The following is an 11,038-nucleotide window of genomic DNA, read 5'->3' on the forward strand; positions in this document are numbered from 1 at the left end:
CCTTTTATTACTTTTGTTTAATGACAGTGAAAGACGATACTAGTCAATAATAGTCAATTGTCAATACTATTTGCTTTATCTGTCATTAAAAAGTAATAACAATAACAGAAAATGTCATAATAAAACTCACAATATTATTTTCCGGATTACTACCATTATTTGCTATCTAAAGGAAGTCACATGTATTTTATTTTCTTGTATATCACAAATTTAATTATAAGAAATGACTGACAATGTTCATTTAAAGTGTACACCTAGTAAACCATATACGTGAACAACATTAAATTATCTTTTCCATTTTTTCTAAGGTATCTATCTTCTTGGCAAGTAAAGGTTATATCTGTAATTAACAGCAACAACAACAAAAGTGCATTAATTTATCTGATAAACTGTGTAAAGCACCTATAGGAGGTTCTTCACTGATAGCTATATAGACTGTCACAGGAGCAGACCTTCTATTTCTATATGACTTTAAGTTACTGCACTACTGTGTCACATTTCTGTAATGTGTGCCTCCTCTGCTTTGATTTAGGGTCCGTGAGGAGATACAGGAGATGGAACTCGGCTCTGGTGTGGTGATTTAATCAGGCCAGAAAGTTGTTGCTAAAACCAATAATATGTATAAATGATGAACACTTGCACAGAATTACTTATGTAATTAAATGCACAGCACAAAAAACTATACTTTCTTCCTGTGAAACAGTTGAAAACATTTTCTGAAAATTTGTAGTCGAGTTTGGCCACTTCTGTAATGAAAAATATCAAGATAAGTCTGCTTATAATGCATTTATGAGATAAGGCAACAAATCACATTCTGTAAAAGACTCAGATTACAAAAAACAAAGTCAGAATGGTTTATAAAAAGATGTATAAAAATACGCACACCTGTAAGTAAATAACCTCTTCTCTCAGTGCTTTTCTAAATTAGAAATTAGGGATTCACAACCACAATAAATTCAATATATTACTAGTTAATAGCTCTCACAGTATTTTATGATTTTGAAAGAGATTTATAGTTTTATAATGAGGAAAATTATAGTCCAGGTGCCATTAACTTCACTAAAAGCTATTCATATTTTTTTTTCTGCATTTTTAAAGGCAAATACTGTGTACTTGATGTCAAGCTACAGATCTGTGATTATAGGCTTCTAAAAGAGAATCAGCAAGCAGAGATTTAATGTTAATTTGAGGCATCATTCAGAGTCAACACACCATCTAAGATATGTCTGACAAAAAACATTCAAAGTACAAAATGATCAAGGTGAATTTGTGTCTGTTATTTTATTGGTAAATCAGATTTCTTAATGTTAACAGAATTTCCTTTAAAGAAGCTATATGATCAGAACAGATTAATTAGATAAAGATTAGAAGTAATACAGTGAACAATGTCCACAGGGTTGAAAGTGTAACTGATCAAAGAAAAAAAGTGGAATCACATTCTCTGACCAATGCCTTGCTTGATTAAATGCTCCCACAGCATTGCATGATCATTTCTGCACCTTAATTCTTCTGCTCAGAACTGAACACAGTTCGCCAACTTTGTTTCACACACACTCAAGCTAAGATCATCTTTCATTTTGATCTAAGTTTCCCTTTTCCAAGTTGGAATGAAACCACAGACCTCAAAAATAAAACTCATCCAAACTTGTCATATTTTTCTTACTTACCTTCTTACTCAATGCATAACTTCATATAAATGTGAGGTTCAACTGTGACTCAGCCTTTTTTTTTTTTTTTAATCAGATCACAACCTTTAGATAGTTTAAGTTTGATTTTAGATACTGTAATTAAATTGTCAACCAAAGGCCTAATGCTTATGAAATACAAGAAAGGGGACTGAAAGTAGCGGAAACAGAGAGAGAATTCAAAATATTAATAATTGAGGATATAAATAATGCAACATTTTTCCAGAAAGATCCCTGTTATTGTTTTTTGAATTGCCATAAGCTCTCAATTAAAAAATAAAAATAAAAACAAAATAATAATAATAAAAAAAATGGATGGAACAAAACCTCCTATTATATTTTGAACTGAATAAATTTACCAATAATACTACAGCATTATGTTATTTTAGGACCACAGGAGAATCAAGTACAAAGAACATGAAGTGTGCGATTACCGTGTTAGTTTCAGCTAGGATAGAGTAAATTTTCCTCCTAGTAGCTGGTATGGTGCTGTGTTTGGGATTTAGGATGAAAATAATTTTGATAACACAATGATGTTTTAATTGTTGCAGAGCAGTGTTTACACCAGGCCAAGGACTTTTCGGCTTCTCGCTCTGTCCTGCCAGCGAGCAGGCTAGGGGTGTAGCAGGAGCTGGGAGGGGACAGACGCAGGACAGCTGACCCAAACTGGCCAAAGGGGTATTCCCTACCATCTGATGTCATGCTGAACAATATATAGGGGGGCTGATGGGGAGGGGGGACTGGCTGCTTGGGGACCGGTGAGCAATTGCATTGTGCATCACTTGTTTTGTACACGCTATTAGTAGTAGTGCTATTATCATTATTATTTTCTGTCCTACTAAACTGTCTATCTCAACCCACAGGCTTTCATTTTTTCCTGATTCTCTCCCCCTTTCCAGAGAGGGAGGGGAGAGGGTCAGCAAATGGATGTGTGGTGCTTAGCTGCCGGCCGGGTTAAACCACAACATTAGGTAGGCAGCTTCTGCTCAAGATGACAGAGCAATATGGGTATGAGCCTGATTATACCACATGCTTTGGGGCTACAAATTAGTCCCCCTTTTTTTAGCAGTTTTCTGCCTAAGCCAGACTTGTAAACAGAAAACCTTCCAAGTCTTTCATACCTTCTTAATTCATGGCTCTAGATAAACCAAAATCCAAGGTCAGGCTACATGCTCTAGACCCAGAGAAAGCTTTAAAATTGCAGATCTCCAAAAAGCAATGGTTGTCCTTCCTAAAGGTCCACTCTGCAACAGATACACTGTAGCTAATAATTCTGTTCTAATTTCAAAATTTTGAGTAGTATTGCATGCTTTGAATGCAATACCTTGATTTTTTTTTTTTTCACAGAACCCTTGTTTCTACAGTAACTTTAAGAAGGTTATGTTGATTAGCATATTTTTTCATGCCAAAACCTATGCAAAAGAGGATAACAGCAAGTAGATTGTATAACTGCTTACAGGTGGCAAATCAAACATATGGAGTGTGAAAAAGAGGAGAGAAAGCAGTGAAGAAGAGCTAGCAGATAAGTCTTCATGAAAAATTTAGCCTTTTTTTAAAACACTGAAAAGTCAATGTGGTGTTATTTTTTTTTCCACATGAAATATGTAGCAAAATCCAAGACTGGAATTTGTTTAAACAGTCTCATTCAGATCTTTTTATGTCACTGACTGATTTTTCTGATTCTAAATGACATTTATAACGACATTATTATTTCTACAACAGTAACAAATACAAATACATACATCTTCAGACATATGACACATATATGGTCTTAATATATACACTCTTCCTTATTTATAGGGTCCTATATATAGGGCATCACAAAAGCTGTGGGTAAAAACACTACAGTTCATAATACAGTATTTTAAAATAATACACTTAAATACTGCTGCAAGGTAAAAATGTTTTTCCATTATCATAATTTTATAGCTCTAAGAAATTGAAATGAAGACAGGAGTTTTTATTGTTAAATGGGGGTAAGGACAGAGTCTTATCAAGATGCAAAGGTTTGTATGCTGAGTGTGTTATGTTGTAAATGCCTTCAAGGGACAAATTTACCTAGGATGCTTCACTCAGAAAACAAATTAAGATATTTTTCAGTTTCATCATGTGATGAGAGGAAATAAAAAGATATTTTTCTTCTCAGTATGCTTCTTTTTTTAGTTAAATTAATGTTTAGTTCAAACAGAAAAAGAGAATTTTTTGGTCTGCATCTTCTATTGAATTAAATTCATCATATCTGCAGATATGATGACTGGTATAATTTACCGCATTGAAAATATCACTATTTTTTTTTTAGAAGTTTCCAATACCTATACCTTCATGAAACCTCTTCTGCATAAGTATTTTCAATATGCATTTTGCTTCTTATGACACGTTTCAGAAAAGCTGCTTCTCTGACTCCTAGTGTTTTATTTGTTTCCAACCAAGCCAGACAGCAGTTTGTATAATCTCTTGGGATCAGTCTTTAATTAATTAAGTAATATGTTAAAATAATAAAAAGACCAATTCTTTTTCAGCTTTTTTACATCTGACTAAAATGAGCTGTCCATTAAAGCGATAGTCTACCTTGTTCACCTCCTGATATTACATCTCCTATAAATATTCAGAAATTTGTTTTTAATGTAGATTTTTTTTTGGTGTTATTGTACTGTCCTTGAGGAAAAAAATAAAATAAAAAGTACATGAGTATTTAAAATTATTTTTTTAATTAAAAATTATCTTTTTTCTTTTTTTTTTCAAAAATATTTCCTTCGGGCACTTAACTTTAAAATAAAGTTTATTTACTGCATTTTTTTCCTGATTCTTAAAAATATTGGCTGGCTGGAGGAGTTAGGTAAACAAGAAGGAAGGAAGGAATGGTGGGAAAAAACATGCCTCTAAATATTTTCAAATTTCAACATCAAAAATGCAAAACTTGCTATCAAAAAGGAAAGAAAAAATATTGCTAGAAGAGGAAAGAAATAGTGGGGGACTACTCATTCTACTTTAAAATATTTTTTGAAACAAACATATATAGAGTACCTGCTTGAAACACATCTTGAAACATATCTTGGCATTCCAGCTTGAATATACACCACTTTAGGTGAATATGAATTAATTTCATTACGGTTTGGGAGTCTGTGCAAGCTGGGATGGTTTCAATTACATTTTTTCTCGAAGGCCATTCACACAGAAGTTGCTAGTTACAAGACAAGCAAGAACATCTCCCTAAATTCAAATGTAAAAAACAAACAAACAAACAAAAACTTTGGGAACTCCCTACATTTTAAGAAGTTCACAAACATTCCTTGATGTTCCCAAACCTTCCTAGTTTGGAAATCCTGTTAGCTCACTAGTTACCAACTCCTAAATTTTGTCCTGGTGAGTAAAGACAGAAGATATGTTTGTGCTGTCATTTTGACAGAGTTTCATAACAAATCTCAAAGTAAGACAACAGATTCCTTTCCATTTGTTTCTCCATGTAAATTAAGTATGTTAATCCTGATATAAAACTTAGCAGAAAAGCAGAGACTTGGAATTAGAATTCCATATAAATACAAATATATATATATATATAATATATATACATATTTCCTGAGATGCAGCTTTGTAGTGGGTTTATGTGGCAAGGTTTTGGTACCAGGGGACCATAGGTGTAGCTTCTGTGAGAAGAATCTAGAAGCTGCCCCATGTTTGGTAAGGGCCCCACTACTGACCAGAGCTGAGCCAATAAGTGATGTTGTTTGTGCATCTATGAGAACATATTTAAGACACAGAAAACAAACAAACAAGCAAACAAAAAACGCTGCTTCACAGCAGCTGGGAGAGTGAGAGGAGTGAGAAACGGCCTTGCAGGTCAGTGAAGAAGAAGGGGGAGAGGTGCTCCAGGCACTGGAGCAGAAGTCCCCTGCGGCCTGTGGTGAGGACCATGGTGAAGCAGGCTGTCCCCCTGCAGCCCATGGAGTACCACAGTGGAGCAGGGTTCCACGCTGCAGCCCGTGGAGGAGGCCACGCAGGAGCAGGTGCCAACGGAGGCTGCAGCCTGTGGAGGACCCCCGCCGGAGCAGATTTCAGGCCGGAGCTGCAGCCCGTGGAGAGGAGACCACACAGGAGCAGGTGACCTGGCAGGAGCTGCTGCCTGTGGGGGGACCCGTGCTGGAGCAGTTTGCTCCTGAGGGATGGACCCCGTGGTACGGACCCATATCTGGAGCAGTTCCTGAAGAGCTGCTGCCTGTGGGCAGCCCACACCGGATCAGTTCAGCAAGGATTGCATCCCGTGGGAGGGACCCCACAGCACAGGGGACGAGAGTGACCGAGAAGGAGCAGCGGAGAAGAAGCGCTATATACTGACATAACCTCCATTCCCTCGTTCCCCTGCGCCGCTCGGGGGGAGGAGGTGGAAGAGGGTGGATGGGGGAAGGTGCTTTTGGTTTCTTTCCTTTGTTTCTCACTTCTCTAGCTTGTTAGTAATAGGCAATAAATCTTACTATCTCCCTATGCTGAGTCTGTTTTGCCCGTCATGATAATTGTTGAGCGATCTCCTCGTCCTTATCTCAACCCTTGAGCCCTTTTCATCGTATTTTCTCCCTGTTCCACTTTGAGGAAGGGGAGTGAAAGAGCGGTTGTGGTGGAGCTCGGCCGCCCACCCAAGTAAAACCACCACAAGCTCTTTTACAAAATCATGTAATCATTCATGTATTTATTTATATTGGTATAGTGAGAATACAGCATTTTAAGTGTCAAAATTTAATGTGAGTAAATTTTCAATAAAAATGCAAAGAATTGACAGCTGGTAGAAACTTACATATAATCTTCTTTCAGTTCATAAGTATTTACATGCAAACCTCAATATTCTCAGAAGAAAAGAAAGTTTTATCTTTGATAAACCACTGACATTTCCTAGGCACAGTGATTCATAACTGGCTTGTAATCTAAGGGTATAGATAGAAATGATGAAGGCCAAAGATCTATTCATTCATCTATTCAGTAGATGAGAAAAAAAAAAAAAAGAGACAACACCATAAAGCAAATATATTTATGGCAATAAATAGCACTGTATTGACATGTTTATATTTTGGTCCTGAAGGATGTACTCACTGTTTTGACAATATAGGATAAATTGAATAAATGAAAATGCTGAAAGGAAATTAAGACACATGGGAAAAATTAAAAAAATCATTCCTCCCAAAGAAATAATTTTAAGGCAGATGGCAGTTACTGTACTCTAATCCAATGGAAATATAAATAATTGCTTGAGATTTATCTGAAGTTATATTTAGATAGACAGAAAAAGAGATTTTTTCCCTCCATTTATCATAGAAGTATCGCTATAAATAATTTTCAATGGTTTCCTTTAGTGTATTAACCTAGTCAAGTTAGTTAAGCAAGATAGTTAAGATCAATGTTAAAGAGTACTACTTCCATTTATTCTATAGTTTATCTGTATCTGTAGCTTTTTTATGCCTTATTAGAAAGCAGAAGGAAAAGCTCTGATTGTGATGGTCTAGAGGAGCCTCTATGTTTGCCTCGATTTCCTTTACAGGAAAAGTTCTGCTTGGCACAACGTGATTCCAAAGGCAAATCTCTTAATGATATTGCTTATGTTAAAGTCAATGGTATTTTGGCACTGAATCCAGCAGCAATACTAAGACTTATATTCTGACTTAAAGCAATTTTGGGAAAGAAGTTATTTATGTTTTGTGGTTTCTCAGTACCTGTTTTTGTTGTTGTTGTTGTTTTTTCCCATTAGATATTTTATTTTTATTCAAAAGTTTAACAAATTCATCCTTTATATATATACATATATATCTATATAAAGTTATATAGATAGAAAGTTAAAAATATATAAAGTTATATATAAACAAGAGTAATTTATAAATGTATTCTCACAGTGTTCTACAAAAAACAGGCATCCCCAAATATTTAGCATTTTTTTTTAAGCTCTGCCTTAAAATTGTGTGCATGATGACACTATTTCAGTATAGCTATCAATTTACTTCTAAAACTTCTTTCTCTCCTGCCTTCTATGAATTAACATACTGTCCATGTTAGCCAAAGGTATCTTGTAACAGAAAGTGTTGTTTCTGATTATTAATTTGCATGAAAGGCAACATGACTTTGTTGCCAAAAGATTTTGAGCACCATTAACAACTGAACAATGACACATCTAGTGATATTGTGTGGATTTACTCAAGGAAAAGATTTATGTGGATTTGGAGAGGAGAGGAGAGGAGAGGAGAGGAGAGGAGAGGAGAGGAGAGGAGAGGAGAGGAGAGGGCAGAGGGGAAGGGAAGGGAAGGGAAGGGAAGGGAAGGGAAGGGAAGGGAAGGGAAGGGAAGGGAAGGGAAGGGAAGGGAAGGGAAGGGAAGGGAAGGGAAGGGAAGGGAAGGGAAGGGAAAGGAAGGGAAGGGAGGGGAAGGGAAGGGAAGGGAAGGGTAGGGAAGGGGAGGGGAGGGGAGGGGAGGGGAGGGGAGGGGAGGGGAGGGGAGGGGAGGGGAGGGGAAGGGAAGGGAAGGGAAGGGAAGGGAAGGGAAGGGAAGGGAAGGGAAGGGAAGGGAAGGGAAGGGAAGGGAAGGGAAGGGAAGGGAAGGGAAGGGAAGGGAAGGGAAGGGAAGGGAAGGGAAGGGAAGGGAAGGGAAGGGAAGGGAAGGGAAGGGAAGGGAAGGGAAGGGAAGGGAAGGGAAGGGAAGGGAAGGGAAGGGAAGGGAAGGGAAGGGAAGGGAAGGGAAGGGAAGGGAAGGGAAGGGAAGGGAAGGGAAGGGAAGGGAAGGGAAGGGAAGGGAAGGGAAGGGAAGGGAAGGGAAGGGGGAAATGCTTGTCATTCATTTGTTGAGCCCAGGTTGTTTGTGTTAGGAGTGAATACAAATATTTCCAGGGACAGGTTAGTGACAATGCCTAGTCTGTTTGTTCTTCTCTGATATTTTAGTTGCAGGTTCCTCAGATATGTTGTTTCTTTGTCCCACCAGAGGAGCTCTGGTGCTAAAACTGGCAAACAAGAATGAAACTATATTAACTGAAAATTACTCACTTTATTGATATAGGTCTAGTCCTTATTTCTTACAAATAAACCATGAAATGTGATATATGTTAAAACAGTTTATAAAAATGAGAGATTTAAGAACAGAGAAAAAAAAAACCTCTCAAATGTAAACAACAAAACTCTATTGGGTGAGTGATTAAAAAAAAAGGGTTTTTTGGACAACATAACAAACTGGGATTTTACACCTTTTATTGAATACATCATCATTTGATTCTGGTTATTACTTTGGGGAATAAAACATTTCTCTTATCCCAGAAACAGTCCATGGGAAACTGCATTTTTAATACTGTCTTCTTAATTTTGTCTTTTAAATTGAAGTCACCAGTAAGTATTATCATTATTATTATCTGGGGGCATTAAACAATAAATAATCAATACACACATACATACACACATACATACATACTTCTGTCTTTTCATGACCAAGTTCTAAGTACATGTAGAAAAAGGAAAAATTAAAACTTAAAACACCTGAACAATAATTTACTCCATGGTCTGTGATAAGGGTGCCGAATGCACCAATATGTTTATCATCCAATATGCCTCATCTAAGCCTTAACAGATTCTGCAGATTATTTTCTATTTTATTGAGACCCACTAGATAAATTTTTCTGAGAACAGTAGATTCTTCCTCAGAACATTAGAATTGCTGCACCAGCTGAGATTAGTGTGTGAAAGTGCTCAGATTTTATCATGAAATATACTTTTAAAACCTTCCTAACAGAAAGACAAATTTGTGAGTTGCAGGTATATGCAACTTTCCTTTTTTTTTCTCATTCTGTTGAAGGATATGTAATCAATTCAGAGAAATGTTTTTTTTTTTTTTTTTTTTCCCTTTATTATTAGTGTTGCACAGGGACTGTGCAACACAGGGAACAACAGGGAATAGTTATGAATGAATAAAATATTGTCTTAGGAATGGCAGGGAAGCAGCAAGCAACAGTTAAATCAGTGAAGCAGTAGCATTGTAAGCAATATCAATGCTGATATCCTTAAATTGTATTACAGAATCAGTGTCCTTTTTAGAAAGAGATCATTCCCCATTTATTGGTTGGGCCTGTGAAAAGCTAATGTTTCTGCAACATGTTTTGCTCATGCTTTCAGCATTTCTACAGGAACAGGACAACAGAAATTTAGCTGAAAGTCTTTAACTCTGATCTGTGCTCTTCAGAGGTCCAGCAAGTCTATTTGGGTTTGTTGTTGTTAATTTTATTTTAATTTTATTTATTTTTTTTAAACATGCATCACTTGTGGATTTCAGAGAAGTACAAGAAATACAAGAAGCTCAAGACAGATTTAAATGCATTTCTACATAGATTTGTCTCTAACTCTGATGTGCATATTATTTGCTAACACAAATGGAGTAGATTTCAACTTGATTTACTGTTCTTGTTTATCTAGTTTTCAACCTAAACTCCACATGTACTGTAGCCTGGTCTTCAGACAGAGCTTGCTTGGTGTTTTGAGGTTTAATAAATTTAGTTAATACCCATAATTTTATGTGTAATTTATTCCCTGTTGCAAAGTTCCAGTCTTTGTTTAGATAGTATCTTTATCTGTCACACAGATATTTAAAAGCAGAAGAACCTTGAGTTTTTGGGAGTTTGGCAGATGTTGAACTAATAGTGTTCAAACTTTATGGCATCTTTGATCTATTCGGTAAAGATAAATTCTGAGTGCCTCATATGGGGATTTAAGAGATTGAGAACTAATTGTTTTGCCTTTATTTATTTATTTATTTATTTATGTCCATCAGACTTCCTGTATGCGTCTTCCTTCTCTGGGGATGCTAAAGAAAAGGCAATATTGACACAGTCATTTAACTCTTCCTGTCAAAAACAAGTGTTCCTCTGAAAAAATGGAAATATTGCTTTCATCAGTATCCAAATTGATTTATATATTGCAAACACTATTTATTTTTTTTTTTGCATCCAGTCTTTTACTGTAATCTTCAGCTTCAGCTGATGGCTGATAACAATATCATAGATGCAAACTGAATTCTTTTTTCCTCTTTGATCACAGATATATGTATATAGAGGGGTGTGTGGATGTGTACCTATATACAAGTGAGAACCTGTGCCTGTATATGTGTGTTTGCATGCATATGTTGTGTAATTCTGTCATCATAGATTTTAAGACAGACTAAAATGAGTAAGTTTTCTAGCAAATGGAGTCTCAATCATATTTTTCCCATTAAACACTATTTGCAGAAGACAAACAATTTACCCTGTCATCAATTTCTCATTTCCAACATCACAAGTTTGTAGGTCTAATTGTCTAACTAGGACAATAGTGAGCAAACTGAAAAATGCTTTCTTATTACATACAAATA

General features: G+C 36.1%; 1 protein-coding gene across 2 annotated transcripts in view; it reads right to left on the reverse strand.

The window, feature by feature from the left end:
- Positions 1-11,038, reverse strand: part of GPC6 (glypican 6) — an 807,879-nt gene that overhangs the window by 573,547 nt on the left and 223,294 nt on the right. The window lies entirely within an intron of this gene.

The sequence above is a fragment of the Anser brachyrhynchus genome (assembly GCF_964034855.1).
Source record: "Anser brachyrhynchus genome assembly, chromosome: 1".
Taxonomy (NCBI): Eukaryota; Metazoa; Chordata; class Aves; order Anseriformes; family Anatidae; genus Anser; species Anser brachyrhynchus.